The sequence below is a fragment of the Pongo pygmaeus genome, chromosome 2 (genome assembly GCF_028885625.2).
Source record: "Pongo pygmaeus isolate AG05252 chromosome 2, NHGRI_mPonPyg2-v2.0_pri, whole genome shotgun sequence".
NCBI lineage: Eukaryota > Metazoa > Chordata > Mammalia > Primates > Hominidae > Pongo > Pongo pygmaeus.
In genome coordinates this window covers 147,013,931-147,032,914 of record NC_085930.1, presented here as the reverse complement: position 1 = coordinate 147,032,914, position 18,984 = coordinate 147,013,931, and the positions used below count along the sequence as shown (strand labels likewise).

The 18,984-nt window shown below is 50.7% G+C and overlaps 1 protein-coding gene across 5 annotated transcripts in view; it reads right to left on the bottom strand.

Annotated features, from left to right (window-relative positions):
- MRAS (muscle RAS oncogene homolog) overlaps positions 1-18,984 on the bottom strand; it is a 58,378-nt gene that overhangs the window by 38,635 nt on the left and 759 nt on the right. Inside the window, exons 1-2 of one of the 5 annotated variants that reach the window (XM_054482331.2) lie at positions 18,293-18,778; positions 17,960-18,127 (exon numbers count right to left, since the gene is read on the bottom strand). The exons of 1 other annotated variant lie outside the window; for it this stretch is intronic. The gene's annotated coding sequence lies outside the window, so the exon portion shown is untranslated. Of the gene's footprint in view, positions 1-17,959; positions 18,128-18,292; positions 18,830-18,984 lie in introns of those variants that run through there. 3 more of the 5 variants (XM_054482334.2, XM_054482332.2, XM_054482330.2) reach the window with 3 other exon arrangements.

Genomic DNA, 18,984 nt, shown 5'->3' with positions numbered 1-18,984 from the left:
CTGGTGCCCCGTTTCCCCATCTATAAAACAGGAGAACAAGGCCCCAGGAAGGTGTAAGGCCCCAGTGAGAAAAACTTGGAGGGTCCCTCAGAAAGGGCATATTTGCATCAACAAAGTAGTTGGGCCCCTGCTTTCCCTTCAATCTGGTAGACTTCAGTGATTTAAACCATTTCCTTGCCCCATCCACAGCCCTAGGGAAGGGCATCCGCACTGCATAGGGTTTCAGGAGGACAGCAGCAGGCCCCAACAGGCCCCACAAAATTGCAAAATGGCACGGCTCGGTGGTTCTTATCCCTCACGAAATTTGCCTCTTCTCCTCAGGCTTCCAGGTTCTAGGGCTTCTACAGAGCTTGTTTCCCAAAACAATAGCCTAAAACCACTGCACCCATTGTTCTAAGTGAGCAGCACATGTTAAATGAATGGCTTCAGCTACAGATGTTGCCAAGGGGTCCATAGGTCCCCTAGCCTCTCCATGCACCCCACCCCACCCAGCATCACTTCCAAAGCAGCATCCTATGTACTGGCCAGGAAAAATGGTGCCCAGAAGGAGCTGCATAGCAGCAACAACGCCCACCCTTAGTGGACAACCGCTATGGACTGGTTAGATGCCGAGGGTCATGTTAGAACTGTCATGCCACACTGCCTCCAATTCTTTTGCCAAATCATTTTGCTGCATCACATGGCTTTTCTTAGGGTAGTGTCTTCATGATTCACTATCCTACAGGGCATTCTTCATCATTGTTGCTGCCTCCCTTGGCCCTGACCTTAGGACTACAGATTCTCAGAGGCTGGCCCAGGGCCAATCCAGAGGCTCTCTCAAAGATGCTGCCAACTTTATTGAAGGTTTGGTTTTACTGCTTTTTGCTTCTGTATTTCTATACTAATTATTTTAAAGAGTCCCCCTAACCCCACCAATTGAATTGCAAGTATTTTAGGTAAATCAGGCTAGAGGGGAGGACACATTCATAATTAATGGAGCTCTTAGGAAAGTGAATGGACTTTCATTCACATTGAGCTGAATTAGACCTGGGAAGCTAATCTCATCTCTATGATGTCTGGGTGTGCCCAACCCAGGGGTATGAGGACACGCTGGGGAGAGTGACCCAACCCATGTGGAGGAAATGGCTCTGCATTCCAGGAGCTGCCCTTCCCTTCTGCACAATTCCCAGAAATGGGCAGCTTCACCAGAGCGCTGACCTGCAGGCTGTGTGTTAATGGCATGTGACCCCAGAGGGGTCTAGGCCACTTGGCATCCCTTAAGTCTTCACTCTCCGCTCCCTGAGACTTTGCTCCAGCCCCTTGTTTCATATGTTTGCTAAGCCAAGTGTGGCACTGTCACTGGGCCTCTCAACTCCTCTAGAAAGCCACCAGTGCTTTTCAGCTCACTCCATTATTAAGCCCTAACCACCCACCCAACCATGTATGTGGTTTCATGCCGTAAACATCAAGTCTCAATGGCAAGTAGGTGGTATGGGTGCTGCTCCTCCCCATTCCCAGAGCCACGGCAGACAACACTGATGGATCATGGTCCCCTTCCTTGTCAACACAGTACTCTTGGCAGCAGAACACAGTGACTGCTCCAGAGAGAAAATCTGTTTGCTGCCCCAGATCTAACCTACTACCTTTCTGGTTCCCTCCAAAATATCCCACTTAGTGGCCACCCTTTTCCATAGGAAGGGCTCAGGACCTTTAGGGGTAGCCTGCCTGGTGATGTCTGGAGATCTCTACTACCCAAGTCTTCTGTTAATCTACCAATCCCTGCTTTTCTTCTAATCTCAACTCCTCTGCCAGGATCACACCTGGACTGCTGTCAGCAGAGCAGAAATGATCAGACAGAAGTCCAGAGATCCAAGCAAAGGCCAAGGTTGAAGTAAGTCAGGGAGGGACACTGTTGTTGGGCTTACTCGTGACCCCTAAGTACCACATGCTTCCTCACATGGCAACTGTCAATACCTGGGTGTTTCCCACCAGTATTTGGGCACCTCCCAAACAGGATCAGGGCGGAGCCATCTGCGACCCAGCACTGAGTCTCAGAGTAGGTGTGCAGAAACCACCTGCCATGACAATTATAATAGTGATCATGTTAAAAGCAATAGGAACATTTAAGGTAAACAATGTGTCAGATGCTGTTGGAAGATTTTAATTCTCACAACAACCCTAGGAGGTACAGATTCCAATTATCCCCATTTTACAGTTGAAGAAACTGAGACACGGAGTAGTAAAATAACTTTTTGAAGGTCACCAAACTAGAAAGAGGCAGTGTAGGGATCTGAAACCACACAGTGTGGTTCCAAAGCCACTGCCAGCCTGTAGTGCTAGGCATCCTCTGCTGGCTAGGGGCTGGTGAGTATGTGTGTGCAGTCAGGCCAGGGCAGAGGCAGCTGATCCAGGAGTGCTGGAAAGAGGTCAGGAGTGAGGTGGAAAGAGGTGGTGTCAGAGTAGGAGACACCCCCAAGGTCAGACCGCTGCCCATGTGGGTGAAACAGCTGGGCAGGTCAGAGCTTGAGGGGCAACCAGGGCAAATACTAGTTATCAAAAATAGACGCTTCCCACCCCAGCACCCCAGATCCAGGCTGGGACAGCTTGCTGATCAGGGCATAGATCTGGTACCAGCAGGTAGCCCTCCGCCCTGAGGACCAGCGAGGAAGCTGGGGGCACCAAGCTGCTGTGAAACCCTTATTTTCTAGCACCTCTGTTTGGGACCCTATCCCCTATATGGGGCCGTGCCCCAGCCTCAGCCCATTTCCCTGTGGTCCTACACTCGAGCTGTTCCCTGCCCAGCTCACGACTGGCCCCTCAACTGGAACTCCTTGCCAAGAAGCTTGAGCTATGCAGACAGCCTGCAACCCTAGGCAAGTTACTTTCTGTACTTTGGTTTTCTTTTCTGTAAAAGTAGGGACAGTGGCAGCATCTGCCTCATGGTGGCTGTGAAAAGCTGCATTTATTTGCTTGGCCCAGTATCTGGCACATAGTGACTGTTCAACAAAAATCAAGTTGTTACCATCATCAACATCCTTCTTTGAAGTCCATCCCAAGTCCCTCCTCCCGCTTCTCCAAAGCCTTTCTTGAGTTTCTTGAGCGCCCTGCCAACTGTCAGGTTCCACAGGTGACAGTTCAACACAGCTCAGCCTCCTACCTCTCCCTCCTCGGAAGGCTAGCAGGCTGACATGTGTGTGGGGCTCAGCTCCCCAACTTTGCCTTGGAGGGCAGCAGGCATGTCTCAGCCGGCCACTGAATCACTACAGCAATGTCCCAGGAAAGCAAGCTCTCAAAGGCTTGCTGAATGAATGGTGGATGGAAGGTAAGCTCCTCAAGACGGCTCCTCAGATGCCTTCTTTTGCATTTCTCCAGTATTCAGGAGTTGCTTGTTCACCAAAGAGAATGTGGAAGATATCAAACTGCCAGCAAGTTCAGCATGAAACAAAGTTTCTCCCTCTGGTTTCTAAATCCAGAAGAGCTCTCCATCACAAAACCTAGCCACCCTCTGGGTACCCTGTGGTTTGGGGGGGTATATCCTCTAACAGGTCACATGACATGAGAAAGGCCCCGGTTTTACCTGAGCCCAGAGAAAAATGAGGAGGAGTAAACTGGGTGAGGAGCCAGTGTTGGCCACCCTCCTCTCAAGACACACACACATGCTCAGGCTCCATGGGATCACACACATCCAGTCAATGCTCCCAGAGCACCTCCTGTGTGCTTGGTCCTGGGAACTAGAGATACCAAAATAAATGAGCCTGAGCCCAGTCCCAGCCTGTGGGGCTCAAAGTGTGTATTTTGTGGGGGAGGCAGGCAGAGGATTATGGTACATTGGGTAAGTAATGCAGGAGCATAGGAGTGGGAGGCATCTCACCCAGCCTGGGGGTGCTGCGGAAGGCTTCCTGGTAGAAGTGACACAGAATGGGGTCTTAAAGGCCAAGTAGATATTAGCCAGGTAAACAGTAAGGACAGCCAGGCATGGTGGCTCATGCCTGTAATCCCAGCACTTTGGAAGGCCAAGGTGGGTGAATCATGAGGTCAGGTGTTCAAGACCAGCCTGGCCAAGATGATGAAACCCTGTCTCTAATAAAAATACAAAAATTAGCCAGGCGTGGTGGCAGGCGCCTGTAATCCCAGCTACTCAAGAGGCTGAGGGAGGAGAATCGCTTGAATCGGGGAGGCAGGAGAATCGCTTGAACTGGGGAGGCGGAGGTTGCAGTGGGCCGAGATCACGCCACCGTACTCTAGCCTGGGCAACAGAGCAAGACTCCGTCTCAAAAAAAAAAACAAAAAAAAAACAAAAAACAGTACGGACAAGCGTGTCCCAGGTAAAGAACAGAAGCGACAAAAATATAACGCATGGAGGCATGAAAAGCCAAGGAGGCACTCAGTACTGCAAGCAACATGATGTGACTGGAATGTGGAGTGTGTATGTGTGCATGGCAGGGGTGATGGGTGTGGGGGGTAAGAGTGGCAGGGGAAGGGGTTACTGTTGGCTCCCTGGAAACAAGGGACCTTCATCTTCGTATCCCTATACCACACACAGTGCCTGCCACACAGTGGCTGCTTAATAAGCACTGCATGATGAAGAAACAAGTGCCCAAGGCTGCAGGGCTACGCAGGGGAGAGCGTTGGGTGTGACGGGCCTCACATGTGCTGGAGATCCCCGGACCCTGCCCTAGCCCCAAGTCCACACGGGAGTACAATGTAGGCTTGCTAGATGGCTGCCTAACCAAACAGGGCCCCTGCAACTCTTTTTGATGACCACACTGAGGTTAACCAGCAGAAAAAGCCCAGGAGAGTGGATGAATTACATAGCACAAACTCGAAGTGCTCCAGAATCTCAGAGGAGGGGAAGGGGATTGGAAAGGGGATGGGAATAGGGTCACAGAGAACAGGTAATCCAGGTTCAGCCACAAAGGCCTGAGGCAGAAAGCTGTGGGGGAGGGTTATTATCCCCATTTTACCAAGGGGAGAGAGGCATTCTACCAAGGGCACAGGCTAATGAAAAGAGAAGCTGGGATTCGGCACCTAGGCCTGGCAAGCTGCAAAATGAAAACACTGCCCCACTCACCCCCAGGCTTGTCCACTGAGCCTGGTGGGTCTAAGCGGCTCTCAGAACCCAGGAGTTGGTAAGAGCCTCAGTGTCTAAGAGGCCACAGAACCTTCAGAGCAATATTACCTGCTGGCATCCTTGGCTCACAGGAATGCCTGCTACTTGGCCACCTGGCCTCTGGGGTCCTACCCCAGCCCCCCACAGTGCCCCCTGCCCAGCAACCAACAACCGGGAAGGTGGGAAAGAACTCAGTCCAGGGATGAGGGGCAGGGCGTGGGCTCTGTGAAGGCAGAGCTGCATCAGGCTCACAACTTCTTGGAGTGGCAGCTGAGAAAAGAGAGTAGGAAGTGGTTTTATTTTTCAATCCTTGTTCTCAGTCCCTGGGGGTCTATTAATATTTTCCTAGCGCTGGGGCAGTCTCACCCGCAGTGAAAGAGGACTCCTGCAGCCTTCCATAGGAATCTGCGCGCAATTGGGAACGTCACGCTGGTGGTCACTCGACCAGGGAAGGCCAGCCTCTGCACACTCTGGGGTTCCCCAGACAGAGCGTCCTTGGCCTCCCCAGAGCCTGGCAGGCTGCTGTCCTCCCAGCCCCCGCTCTGACTCCGCTTTGCCCTCTGCTCACAGAGCCCCGCACCCCCTCACTGTTCTGCTCCGCTGCTCAGGCTCAACCCTGCACAAACTGGATTCAGCCAGCACCTCCCTCACCTGCCCAAGGGTGGGCCCCTTTGCCCACCTCTCTGCCCCAAATTCTCTTCCTCTTTCTCCCTTGGCAGTGCAAACAGCCCTTTACCCACATCCCAGGCCAAGGCCTACCAAGGCTGTCCACCACTGTGGCCCATGTCTGCCCCCGGCCTGCGCAACCACCACTAGCATTGTCACACCCACCACTCCAGCATTATCACTCCCCAACTAACCCAAGCACAGAGTCTCCTGGAATGCCATCCATGAAGCTCTCCCCGCTGACCACAACATTCTAGGCCCTTCTTGAGCTGCCCGAGTGCCCCCTTCCCCTTGCATGGCCTCTGCTCTGCTGATTCCTGGTCTGGTGTCCTCAAGGACAGGGATGGTACCCAAGTGTCAGGTCCCATCCCCCAGAAACGATTCCTTCCTCTAAGGCCCTCTTCTATCCCCGAAGGTCTCCTTCCACTGAGCCACCTTGCTTCCATCTATGGAATGCCAGCCAGGTGGCAGATGGCAGCGCAAGTGCTCCACAGCCATTATTCCATGTGATGACTCAAGACGCTTCACCAAGAGGCATTGTTTAGCCCCTTCAGGAACCGTGAAGGTCAGAGAGGCTCTGTGGTTCGTCCAAGGCCATCTCTCTGACCAGAAAGTTCAGCATGCCCCTCCTCATCTGCCCTCAAATCTAGGAGCTGGGTGTTACTTCACAGTCACATTCCTCTGCTAGAGTGGGACAGTGGACAAAGGGCCAGGCCTTGTCTTCTTTTTCTCTGGGCACCCCAGAGCCCTGGCACAGCTTTCTGCTCAGAGATGCTCCAACTTGTCTGCTGTCTGCATTTCCAAATGCAGGAGTGATACTGGCAGCTGGCTGGGAGTCTGGCTTGCGTAGACAGTAGGGCAGAGGTGATGTGGGCACTATGCCATGGGCCACACAGGACCTAGAGGACTGCGGTGGCAGGCCTCATGAAGGACATACCATGTGAGGAGTCCCACTGGACACCCGTGGGCACCAGCCCAGCAGGAGAAGTGGTGATGAGGGGTCCTTCCTTGCTGTCCAAATTCTCAAAGCACTGAGCCCCCACCAGCACCCAGGTCATAGCCCCCTGACTGGCCCTGCCTTCTGAGCTGGGGATGCCACACCCAGCCCCCAGAGCACAGCTAAGGTTGTCCCTTAACTCCTTAGCTTTCCCAGCCCAGAGCTGCTCATCTCATGGAATCACGGTGTTCCGCCAGTTCAATCTGGTAAGCCCAGGAGAAGGGCAGGGTGGCAACAGAGAGGGTAGGGAAGGCCCGGATCCCAGGGCCAGGCATCCCTCTGCATCTCACAGGCCCCTGCCTGAGAGACGGATGCTTTCTGACTGATCCCCCATCTCAACTGCTTTGCCCTGCACTAGCAGCAAGAGGGAATCAAGAACCAAACGGACATCCCAAAGTCACGTGCACGTGCCGGCAGAGGCTGTGTCAATAAGTGATAGAAGGGGGTAGGTACAGGCAACAGGGAGCAGTGGGGCCTGCGCAAACAGGAGATTACTGACACCCCGCACCAGCTGACTGCTGCAACATAATATCTGCAATGAGCTTGCCAGATAGTCTAAATTTTTAAAGAATAGCCAGCAATCTGAGTCTATGCAAAAACTCAGATTGCTGGCTATTTTATTATTTTAAATACTGGCCACCAATGAAAAAGTTTTACACATTGTATAACCCAAATAAATCAACACTCTGTACCCATCCTTCCTGAGCACACACACATCTGAGTGGCACGGCCATTTGAAGGCAGACAACTCTTCGCACTGCCTTGGCCAGGCCTGGCTTTGGTGCAAGGAGGTGTGAGATCAAAGGAAATGATCTCACTGAAGAGAGGAGCAGCAGGGGTTACTTGGGCTGCAGGACACGGGCCAGCCTGGCATTCTTCAGGGACAGGCACACAGCCCACCCCAGGAGTATGTCAGAGCCCAGAGAGGTGGAGGCCAAAAAGGTACATTCAAAAAAGGCTGCTGCTTTGCTGTGTTTTCACTATTTATATTTAAGATGTTAGACACCATTAATGAAGAATGTGAAAGTGTATATGCTTGACCAAAAATGAGAAAGACATAGGGTCTAGGTTCTTCCTTGAGGTGGGGAGAGGCAATTCATTTTTAAAGAGTAACCAGACTGCAGAGAGACGGACTGAAGCCAAATAAAAGGGAAACTTCCTGAAAACGAGGCAGGCATGGCAATGAGCGTGGGATTTTCCTCTGCAAAGGTCTGCGAAGCAGATGCGGAGGAAGGAGGACTGGCCACCTAGCTTTGGAGTGGTGAACCAGGCTGGAGGAGGGTGTGACGGCTTCTCAGGGACCCTTCCAATCCCAGGGTTTTAAGCCCACTCAGCAGAAGGCTACTTTTCACATCTCCCTCCCCAAGCCCTAAATGACTGCTGCATTTTTTCTCCACAGTAACCAGCCTGCTGCTCCATTCCTGCGAGGCAAGGCCGGTCCAAAGGTCAGTATTGGCTGGGGGGTAGAGGGAAGCTTCCCACCCCTCTGCTTTCTACATACAGCACTTTTATAAAAAGTCATGAATCAAAGCCCCTCTGCTAGCTGTATAACCTTGGCCTAATGGAAAACCTCTCTGTGCAAAACTATTGTTGGTGGGTGGTAGCAGCCACCAGCTGGAGGTGGAACCAGGCTGGGCCCTGTGGCCAGGGATGGTCATTATAATGACCGTTTATTAAGCCCTGACTACATGCTAAGCACCTTAAATATACTTCTCTGACCCCCACTGCACTCCAGACTATATGAGATGACTATCAGGGTCTCCCAAAGCACCCAGCTGTCTGCCTTGACAGCATCTTGTATGCTGGCACTTAACTGCTTAGTTAGTCGTTTACAAGATGTAAACATGTAATGCATCTTCCCCACTAGACCGTCGCCTCCATGTGGGCAAGGCCCACCCTCTGTTCTATTCTCCACTGTATCTCCAGTGCCCAGCACATATCTGGCACAGAGAAGGTACTCAATAAAGATTGTCAATCTACATCATCTCTAATCCTTATGTTACAAAATGTTCTAACAGGAAAGGGAAAAAATTAACACCTGGCTTTGCCCTGGTCATTAGGAGAGGACTGACTTGACCTGGCTAGTAATAACGATAGCTTAGTAATCCCAGCGCTTCTGCTGGTTCTTACTGTAGGTAAAGGTATAGGTCTAGAGTGCCTAATTCTTTTTTAGACGAGTTATTTAATGGCCCCTTTATATCTTTTTTTTTTTTTTTTTTTTTGAGAGAGAGTCTTGTTCTGTCACCCAGGCTGGAGTGCAATGGCACAATCTTGGCTCAGTGCAGCCTCTGCCTCCTGGATTCAAGTGACTCTCCTGCCTCAGCCTTCCAAGTAGCTGGTACTACAGGCGCATGCCACCAGGCCTCGCTAATTTTTGTATTTTTTTAGTAGAGATGGGGTTTCACCATGTTGGCCAGGCTGGTCTCAAACTCCTGACCTCAAGTGATCCACCCACCTCAGCCTCCTAAAGTGCTGGGATTACAGGCGTGAGCCACCATGCCCAGACCCCCTTACATCTGACAAGGGCAGCCCACAGCCTAGTCAAAGACAGATTGTTATCCTTGTTCTGCAATCAAAAGTAATGAAAATTTGGAGTCTTCAGAAGGTCTGGGGGAAAGTATCCAGGAAAACTGGTCCCTGGAAAATAGCAGTAAACTAGATTTGAGGAGACAGCCACAGAGACATTCTCCAAGGGTGTGACCAAGCAAGGGGAGGGTGTCTGACATTCAATTTTAACTTCTGCCCTGATCTGGGCTGCAGACAACCCCCTTTCTTAAAAGCCCTTGGTGGATGCCTGTTATATACAATAAATAGTGGCTTAGCAGATGAAGAAGCCAACCTTACTGTGTGCACATGGGGCAAAGTGGAGTGGAGGCCAGGCGGCCAGTGGGCATGGCCCATACCCTGAAATCTTCAGAAATACTGCAGATGGGGAGGGTTGTCATCAATACCTGGGCAATTTTTAAAGAAAATAAATGATACCCTCAGAGAATTTCTACAAGGAGAAAATCCTTTGGAAGAATTAAGAAATACTGGGGGATGTACCTCTTCATTTCCACATGTCAGGTGAGAGCCTGACCCAGTATAACTGGACTAGAGCAGGAAGGCCAGAGTTTGGCTGGGACACTCCCATTACAGATATGGAAGAGGAGGCTATAGAGGTGGAGATTCACACAGACAAGTAGTGGGACAGAAATTGGAGCAGAGGGTTCCTTCAGGAAGGGAGGACTGAAAGTCCCTGAGTCCCCAGGCTGCCAATTCTGCAGCCCGGCTGGGTGGCTTCAGACCCCTCCCTGCCTGAACACCAGGCACTGCCAGAGGCCCTGCTTGGGGCAAGGGCGGCCCCACCTTCTCCTTCCACACAAAGGGGCTCTCCCAGCCCTGCCGTCTTTCCTATTTACCCACCCCAACCCTAAATAACCCACCCCAACCCTAAATAGAAAAAGTCCCTGTTCAATGCTCTATTAGAATGGTTATTTTGTTGAAGTGCCAAGTGACCTGCTCCTCCTGTTCCCCGCTTTCCATCCCTCCAGCCATCCCCAGCTGGGAGTCCAGAAATAAAACAAAGGCTTTGTTTCTTTATTTTGATTTCCTCCTAAAATCTCAAACATGCAGGAAACACCCACCCAGCCCCAGATTAGTGGACTCAGGCAGCTGTCCACTGCAGTGGGCGGGACGGGGGGACGGGGTCAGTGAGTGGGGGTGGATGGGAAGGCTGTGATGCCAGCTGGCCTTAATTGCTTGGGAGTGCCAGGGCACCTGGCCTCTCCCGGGCTGGACTTCCTCAGCGGGAGCATGAGACAGACTAGGCCTTCCAGCTCTGCCCCAGGAACCTCAACCTGAGGAATGTGGGTGGAGAGGGAAGGCTAAGGAGGCACGGCTCATAGGTTTTTAAAAATATACGCCCCCAAGGCTTTGGGACAGTGATCCCGCCCTCCTTCTATCATCTCTGCTTTATAATAAAGCAGACATTGAAAGAAGACCATGACAGACTGGTGAGAGCAGTGTTGGCCAAGAAAGACAGCTTTGCCTGTCTCCTCCTTGAGCCTCCATTTCCAGTGGAGTGAAAATATAAAGAAATGAATTTGTGGGTTATCTAAAAAGGGAGAATTTTCAAGAAGGCATGATGAAATTCTAAAGAATTAGGAAAAAAAGCTAAACTGAACTAAAATTAATTTTGCTTTTGAAATGAATACATAATGCTTTTGAGAGGCAAGAATCTGCCGCCAACACCCCCCCCATAAATGGTCAGCTCCTAAAGGGGTGGGGGAGTCTCCTGAATCCACTACACTCCAGCAATCTCCCCACAGATCCACATGCCCACAAATACTTTTACATTTAATCTGTGTACTTGGTATACTAGGGCCAGCCTAATATACAGTATGCCAAGTAGTTTCTTTTTAAACCTAAACTTGTCTTTAAAAAGGTATGCTTGTAAGTATAACACATATGTGGATTTCCACATAATCACATAGGCACTGGTTGTATAATATGTTCAACTGCCTTCACTGGTACGGCTTCCATTGCAAGATAAGCCCCAGTAAAGCAGGGCCTTCTGAGGTCTCTCAGCACTCAGCCTTTGCTGGCTTTTGCAGCATCTCCATCAGAATGAGGGAAAAGGATCTGGTGGTGCTATTTTTTATTTTTATTTTTTGAGACAGAGTCTCTCTGTCGCCAGCCTGAAGCACAGTGGCGCGATCTCAGCTCTCTGCAACCTCCGCCTCCCGGGTTCAAGCGATTCTCCTGCCTTGGCCTCTGGAGTAGCTCAGACTACAGGCGCACGCCACCACGCCCAGCTAAGTTCTATATTTTTAGTAGAGATGGGGTTTCACCACGTTGGCCAGGTTGGTCTCGAACTCCTGACCACAAGTGATCCTCCTGCCTCAATCTCCCAAAGTGCTGGAATTACTGGCGTGAGCCACTGCATCGAGCCTGGTGGTGTTATTCTTTAAGGGCAACTCAGGGAAGGAAAATGTTTCAAGACATTCTCAGCACTTAATGAAGAGGACTTGGGGTCTCCCGCAGGTCCCCACTATCTATTATGAAACCAGATGAAATCTCGGTCCCCAATAAGGACTGACAAGAATCTGCCCTGGATAAGGAAGCCTTTCCAGAAGTTTTTGAATCTTTCTGCACAGCTTTAAAAAGCTGAGCTTTACTCACTGTTCTAACTCACGGCAAACTACATGCAAACAGGATAACATCAGGCTTCAGCTCAGGAGTCAATCAGTAGGTGGAAAGGAGAAGGCTGCAAACAGTTGGGTGAGAAGCTGCGTCCTGTTGTCATGGAGAGCTTCTATCTGCAGCTGCAGGGTTGGCTCTGCCGCCTTACTCCTGCTTGGCAGAGAGAAGGACCCAGTACCAGGCACCTGGTTTTTTCTGTGAAAGCTGCAGGAAGGGAAAACTGTGAAGTTATGGATTAGAAAGTAAGCCATCATACTTTTAGTTTCCTTCTCTTAAAGTCATCCTGTACTTTAGAGTATATAAAGTATTTTGTGTCCAGGTGTGGGAGCTCATGCCTATAATCCCAGCACTTTGGGAGGTCAACGTGGGAGGATCGCTTGATGCCAGGAGTTCAAGATGAGCCTGAACAACAAAGGGAGACCCCATCTCTACAAAAAAATTTTTTTTAAATTAGATGGGCACGGTGGCACATGCCTATAGTCTCAGCTACTCAGGAGGCTGAGGCAGGAGGATGGCTTGAGCCCAGGAGTTCAAGGCTGTGATAAGCTATGATTGCTCCGCCGCACTCCAACCTAAGCAACAGAGTGAGACCTCACTGCTAACAACAAAAAGCATTTTGTTATCATTGTCATATAATCATAAAAAGAGAATTATGTTTTCTCTATCTTCCAAATATACAAACCTATCATTAATATTACGGTTCAGTTTAGGCAGCTATGACTAAACCATGCTCTGCAGCCTGGCTAAACCCACAATGGTCAAGGCAGGTGTTTGTGAGGGTAGATGAACTTCTCTGAAAAAGGTCATAGCCAAAAACACACACTCTCCCCAGAGTGGCTTCTCCCCAATGTGGTCAGAAGCAGCAAAAGACTCTTTAGTCAACAACTTCCAGGGAGGCCCATTGGCATTAACTGAAGACATGAAGCCCCAAGAGAGAGCCAATACGTGAAAACTCAGGAGCAAGGCTCCCTAAAGCCCATTGCAGGCTGAGGATGGGCCCAAACTGGCCAGGGCAAAGGATGAGTGGTCTGGTTTTAAGTCCAGCCCTACTGTGAAAAGGATCAAGTGCAGACAAAATGGTCACATCTGTTCATCTTGGGTAATAGGTACACGGTATTTGTTATACTATCCTTTACACTTTTCTTTTTCAAAATTAAAAAAAAAAAAGTGCGCAAATGATTTAGGGGTTCATTTTTGACTATAAGATTAATGACAGTCAGGGAAGACTTCTGCCAGCGAGGCACTCGCTGCCTCTCTTTGCCAGCCAGCGTCTTCTGCACCTCTGCTGCCTCACCACATCTTCGTGCACAGGCTGCTCCATCCCTGCTCCTCATGAGGCCTTTGCTCACTGCACTGATTATGTAGAGCCACAACTCCATGGGATAGGTCCCCCAAGCACCAGGAGAGAAGGGATCATGACATTTTTGGTCATCCAGTGCTGGGAACAGCACGGTCTAACGGAAGGAGCATGCACTTCAGGAAGAGACAGACCATGGCCAGATTCCTTCCTGCCTCTGCTTCTTTCAGGTTATGACTGCAGGTGACCTACTTAACTTCCTTGAGCCTCGGTTTCCACATCTATAAAAGGTTAACTACATCTAACAAAATTTTTGTGAGGCTTAGAGATAGCGAATATAAAGTATACAGTACAGGGTCCAGCCCACAAGTCTTTGCTGAAGGAAAGATGGATGGAGAGATGGATCAATGAATGGATGGGTAGGTGGGTGGTTAGAAGGATGGATGGAAGAAAGGACGGACATACAGAGGGGCTGTTTTTAAACCATGACATTTGAAGAGCAGTTGAAGAAAGTAAAGCTGCTCATGCTGGAGAAAAGCAGGACTGTCAAAGGTTCATGTGGGACAGGTTAAGGGAAGAAGGGAAAGAACTTCCCAACAATGAGAGACTCCACAAATGCAGTGGACTGACTCAAAGGGTAGAGACGCTGTGTCTCTAGAAGGGTCCAGGTGAAGTCAAAGACACACCCCTAATGGGCTGTCAGGGAAGGAAGGACTCCCCTTGTGTAAAGTTTCCCAGCCTTTCCTCAAGGGCTCACTTTCCCATTTGGGCCATATTTGTCTACTATTGTACTATAACTAGCTTAATCTGAAAACCACCATACTTTAAAAAATTTTATCTTTTTTTAACTTAAAATACTTCTTTAGCCTTAATCTGAGCAAAATATCCATTAAAAAACTCCCAGTTTGTTGTGATGCCTGTATTTTTATAATACATTTAAATAAACCAGTATATAACTATTAAAATGAAAGATGCTATGTCCCATCTAAAATCATCTTCCTCACCACTATGAGAAATGTGCTCTACGGGGTGTGACTTGACTTAAGACACTCAGGAGGCTCCTTCTGGGTCTCGGATTCTGTCCTCTGAAGGTTGCTTGAATACTGGTATAATGCTCTTCATTCTTCCGGCCCTTTCTGGCCTCCCAAGCGTATTTTCATGTGTATATTTTATCTAATCCCCATGATGACACTGAAGGCTGGGCAGAGAAGTCACAGATGGAGCCTGGGCCCAGGCAGCACAGGATCCAGACAAGGCCCTATAGATGGTCACAGAGGCCAGAACCAGAGCTCCCAATTCTCCACCCACCCTCCTTTGTTTGGCCACTACAAGCTGCACAGCCGAATTCCTTATTGGTGCTCTCCAAAATCTTACTAGCACTACAACCCATGTGTAAATCATATTGTTTTATCCGTCAAGGTCGCCTGATGCCAGGACTATACCCCTCTGAGACTCAGAAAGTCACTTCAGCAACCGGTGATGACCCACATTGTCATGCAGCAGTCCCCACCTAGTGAAGCTACCAAGAATATTAAAGACAATGATAGGGACATTAAGAAGCAAAATACAAAAAATACATTTTTATATATAATATATAACCAAAAAAATCAAATAATATGGATTGGACTAGAATATAAAAAATATTTTTTAATATAACAACAACAAAAAGAAGCAAAATACACATTGCTGCTTCATGACTCCTACAAGAGGAATGCCTGCAGAAAGCTGTCTTAGATCATGCTGGCCAGCTAAATGGCCCTAGGGGCTCAGTGGTGGGGGCCAGGGCAAGGAGGGCCAGGGTGGAGTCTCTAGGAATAGGTGGAACCAACTGCATCACACAGGTAGCGGGAATGCTACCTAGAGAACAAGAGATGGGGCACCATTGAATGCGTGGCGAGTGCAACGTGGTCTCCACCTCAGCCTGAACCTCATCACCTCTGCGGAAGCATGAGGCAGCACCAGCACTGCCCTCTTTGTCAGACCCACTGGCTGACTGCACAGACTTCAACTCACAGGCTGGGCAATGACAACTGTCCCACTCTATTTGTACTCTTGGCCCCCATCTCTGCCCTCTCACACTGCACTGGAATGGCATGCTGACTTGGCTGCACAATGGGCTTACAGAATAGGTCTGCCATGAACATTAGAGAAGTCACGTGCCTTTAGATCAGAGACGGCTAAACTGGGATCCAGGGCTGGTTTTCAGAGATCCATGAATCCCCTGAATTACATGACCAACTTTGTACATCAACGTTCCCTGGGCTTCTCATCAGCATATTAAAGAGGCTGTGACTCAAGAAGACAAAACCTATTACTCTGAACTCCAGACACTCAGCCTTTATGGCTACCTGTCCCATGCAGGAACTTGCTGGAAGTGGCACTGATATCCCATTCCTGTGTACAGAGACCTTCCAAGAGCAAAGAGCATCTTTGGGAGATCTGAGCTCTGCTTAATCTTACTTACTGTTATTTGGGTTTTGTTACTTGCAGCCAAAAGCATCCCCATTGATTCAGTACTACAGGGCTCAGAGGCATGATCTAAGACTTATGAGGGCTGGCAGGGACTCAGAGTCCAGCAAGAAAATTCCTCTTAAAGCTTGAATTCTCTGCTCAGTCCCTAGACAATGGGTACCTGCCAGGTGTCCCAGGTCTCAGGGAACTCCTCCAGCTCCTTTCTCTATCCCGTCTCCAGATAAAGGTGACTGTACCTTCTATGCCTGCCCAGGGCCTGGCAGGTACAGAGCCTCTGGAACTCAATGCACATCCTCTCGACACTTGAGAGCATTCCAGCATTGCACAAGAATGCATTCCCATTCAGTTCACATGAGTATGCTTGTACAAACTACACAATGCACATGAGCAGGTATGTTTTTCAATTGCTTTCAGGGAGACACACTCTGGGGGCATTTCATTGGCACAACAGATTACAATGGTTAAATCAGATGTGAAATATATTATGGAAGCCACATTTCCCTGAGAACTCACTAGATCCAGGAGGCTGGTCAACATGTGATTCTGACTAAGGTTAGGACCAGTCATCCCAAGAACCTAATTTATCAGAGGCCAATAGTCATTCCTGGTTCCAGGTGATCACCAGAGCTCAGGAACCAAACCAACCCCAAGGGTAACTGACTTGTCACTTTTTTTTTTTTTTTTTTTTTTTGAGACAGGGTCTTGCTCTGTCACCCAGGCTGGAGTGCAGTGGCGTGATCATGGCTCACTGCAACCTCTGCCTTCTGGGCTTAAGCAATCCTCCCGCCTCAGCCTCCCAAGTAGCTAAGACTACAGACACGTGCCACCAGGCCCAGCTAATTTTTGTAGAGACGGAGTTTCACCATGTTGCCCTGGCTGGACTTGTCACTTTATAAGTAGCTCAGATGAACTGAGTGTGAAATACCAGTGGCTAGAGCTAATAATAACATAAAAGTTAAACTTGTCACAAAGTGTCTTATGTAGGTGAAAAGAGAGGTGGAAATTAGCAACTATCTTATGGAGGAGCGAAGCTGACAATGCTGGAGACAATCGCTTGCTTCACCAAAGGACCTTGACTACCGCCTACCCCCAGTCCCGCCCCCAGCTTTAGGAAATGCCGAGGTCACATCTAGGGGATCAGTTTCCACCAGAGCACGAGGCTTGCCCAACACCTCCCTCCCCAGAGGCTGGCAGACCTCAAAAACCCCAGAGCATGAAAGCCCCATGCCTCCCACCCCGGCAGAAAAAGGACAAACTACACCATAAACTACAGAGGGAAGCTAATTGGCTGCTGGGCAGTGTGAACAGACCTAAGGGTGAAAACCATTGCCCGAAACATTTTCAGCCCCAGTCAGCAAGGACATGTGATTTACAGGAAATTAGGAGGTTTACAAAATGTTAGCAGCTCAAGTTTCTTTCCCGGGAAAAGAAGCAGGAGAAGCTCTAAGAACTGTATCCGAGAAACTGCTTTGTTCACTGCTAAGCTTCTGACACGGGTCAGTTATTAATACCCACAGCTCACTGCCTCACACTTCAACCCACCAGTGAATGTCTATAGTGAATAATTATAAAACAATATATTACAAAACTCTAACACAGGCTGCACCAGAGCCTTCCCAAGCCCAGGACAGCCACGTGGCCAAAAGCATGGACTTCAGATATGATCTTGGGCAAGCTGTTGGCTCTTTTTCACCCCAGTTCCTCCATCCTTTATAATAAACAAACTCCTTCTGGAGGTGTCTTGTCAAGAGGTGTCTTGTTAAATGATGAGCAAATCCACTTCAAGTGCCTGGTCTTTGTAAGCCCTGTTGGTTGCTGTTATTACAGTGGAGTTTCAGAGCTCTTAAAGTCATATCTCCATCTTACTTCTGCTGCCAGACAAACCCCTGGAGGCCACGATTCCGAGCCTTGTCAGCCACCCTCTCTGGTCAGGTCCAGGACAGAGTGAGTCCTAGAGAAGCAAGGCCAGGGGGTTCCACACCATCAGGGGCCACTGGGGAGTAGGGGCAATGGCAGAGCTCTATGATCAAGGCCCCAGTGGCCTTGATGGACTTTGTCCACCTCTCCAGACTCCGCTTTGCCCCAGGCCAGAACAGACCTCAGCTCCAGCCAGAGTCTAACTGGGTGTCCAGTGTATATGCTGCGGCCAGCCAGACATTATCTCCTCTAGGGGGCCTTCTCTCACCTCCCACTCTGGAGTAGGGACCCCTAGGGGCTCCCACAACCCCTGGGCTTACCGGATCTCAGCACTTACCACACTGGCTTGTCACTTTGTGCTCTTGTCTTCCCCGCAGGGCAGGACTGGCACCGTGTCTGATGCCCCAGCCAGGTCAGTTCAATGTATGAGCCCAGGCCCTAGTTGTGACCACAGCTCCAGCTCCCCAAACCTCCGGGGGTAGTGAAGGGTTGTTTTTGAAGCAGCCTGCGTTTTATTATTCAGATGAATTTGTCAACTCCCTGGCGGATCCCTCCCCTCGTTAACGCCATCTTAAGGCGGGGGGGTAAAGAGTCCCCCACCCCCCCGCCCCGTCCTGCCGCCCATCTACCCACAGGGTTCTCGCCCAGGCAGCCAAGGAACTGTAATTACCATGAAAGGGTCTCTTTGAGCGGCGCGCAGGCCCTCCCCACTGGGGTCTTGGTCGTGGCCGATTTCAAGAACGCACACCGTTACGCGGGAGCCCGCGATGGGGGCAAAACGCCACGCACAGCCGGTCCCAGGGCGCACCCCGCAAGCGGAGAGCGCGGCCGAGCCCGGAGGGCGGCCACACCTCCCGCCCCGGAACAAAGCGACGGCCGGGGCGAGAGGCGGCGCGGCCGGGCCCCCTACCCTCCAAGGCCGCCCGACCACTCACCGCGAGCTCCAGCCCCGGCTCGGCTCCGGCACTCAGGCCGCCCCCTCCTAGCCTGCGCCGGTGAGGAGGCAGCGTCGCGCCCGCCGGGCCCCGCGGCCGCCGGACTGACGGCTTCCCCGCCAGCCGGCCACTCCGGTCCGTCCCCGCCCCGGCGCCTCCTTAAAGCGACCGCGCCGCCAGCGTGCGCCCCGAGCGCCTACCGCGCCGCGCATTCCTTATATTGCCACAGCGCCTGCTAAAAATAGAGCGCCGCGGCGGGCGCGACAGTGGGGAGCCCGGGCCGGGTGCCTCGACCCTGTCGCCCCCGCGTGCACCCCGGCCCCCAGGACGCGCGCCTGCGAACTCCAGCCCACCCGCGCCGAGTCCCCTGGGCCCGGCAGGGCGCGCTAGAGCGCCAGGGGCTGGGGTCGGCGCCGCCGTCTCTCCC